Source organism: Myotis lucifugus, unplaced genomic scaffold, assembly GCF_000147115.1.
Source record: "Myotis lucifugus unplaced genomic scaffold, Myoluc2.0 scaffold_478, whole genome shotgun sequence".
Lineage (NCBI taxonomy): Eukaryota > Metazoa > Chordata > Mammalia > Chiroptera > Vespertilionidae > Myotis > Myotis lucifugus.
The window spans coordinates 72,033-73,415 of record NW_005871526.1 but is presented as its reverse complement, the minus strand read 5'-3'; the positions used below and the strand labels follow the sequence as shown (position 1 = coordinate 73,415).

Sequence of the window (1,383 nt, the reverse complement as noted above, 5' to 3'; positions counted from 1 at the left end):
GGGCTACGCCCTCCATCTTGCCCCGAATCCTCCATTTTGGGGCAGCAGCCATGTGCTCAGCAAGGAGCTTCTTCCCGGAAGCCCAAACCTCTGCTAGCCACGCCTAGGATTTCTTTAAACTAACCAATGATAATCAAGGGAAGTGCGCGCCATAGATACGACCACATCCTGTGTAACAAGACACCGACTTGCGCCTGGCCAATCGGCAGGGCCTACAGTCCTCTCTCCTCCCCTTACTCCAACCCCCCTATAAAACCCCTCTACCCACAAAGCTCTCTCTCTCTCTCTCTCTCTCTCTCTCTCTCTCTCTCTCTCTCATCCTGCCGCTGCGTCGGTAAGGAGGGTAGAGGAGCCAAGCCCGGGCTTGAATAAAGACTCTTTGCTTTTGCATCAGACACGGCTGGCTCCCTGATGGTCTTTTGGGGATCCTGAAATCTGGGCATAACAAGCCCTTTGACTGCTGTGTGCCCATGAGGAAGTCGCTCTCCCTCTCTGTGCTGCTGTAGCCTCACCTGTACAATGGGCCAAACTGCTGCTCCTACTGCCCCACTTGCCCTGAGGGCTTTCTGCTTCCTAGTCAGCACCCAGCCTCACCACCCTCCCCTCCCACAGCATTCCTGGGACATTGCAGGACCCTCTCCACCTCTTTCATGGACCCTGCGATGGAAAAAGCGAGGGGCAGAGTGGTAACCTTAGCAGTTTGGGGAGTACCTCCTTCAGCAGCACTGTGGGTTCGATCCATTCCCCTGGTTGTGGGGCGCCTGTTGCCTCCGAGCAGCTGGGGGCTTGCACATGTGCAGGAGAATGGAAGAGACACGCCCATCCAATGCAGGGCTGCTGTCAGAGGAAAAAATCCCACTAAAAAGCCAACAGCACCCGGTATTCCCAGGCGGTCTCCCATCCAAGTACTAACCAGGCCCGATCCTGCTTAGCTTCCGAGATCAGACAAGATTGGGCGCGTTCAGGGTGGTATGGCCGTAGACGCTGGAGCCGGCCTCCGGGAGCCTCAAGAGCGCGCTGCGCCAGGCCTCCAGGCCCACTGAGCCCTGGGCCCCCTGGCTGACCTGGTGCTCAGCTCCCCCCACCGCCCGCCCGCCAGTCCGCCCTCTAGCCGGGACTAGATCAGTCCCTGCTGAGCCACCAGCTGCCTCTCCTCCACCTTCTGAGCTTCCAGGAGATGCGAGAGGCAGGAGAGCGGCTCCCGGTGGGGTGCGATGTCCCGGGGATCCCGGAAGCGTCCCCAACTGGGCTCCGCTAGGGATTCCACTTCACATCCCCATGGCAGCATTTTGTTGTGGAGAATCCAATGGCTAAACACTTAGCTGGGACCCAAAATGTGCGTGTGCGAAGGCAGGGTCCAGGGGGAGTGGAGGTGGAGGCTGC

At 59.0% G+C, this 1,383-nt stretch overlaps 1 non-coding gene across 1 annotated transcript; it reads right to left on the bottom strand.

Moving 5' to 3' along the window:
- Positions 1-864: 864 nt before the first annotated feature.
- LOC111823358 lies at positions 865-983 on the bottom strand. Its single transcript, XR_002826392.1, has one exon. It is a non-coding gene; the product is annotated as a 5S ribosomal RNA (ribosomal RNA).
- Between the last annotated feature and the right edge of the window lie 400 nt (positions 984-1,383).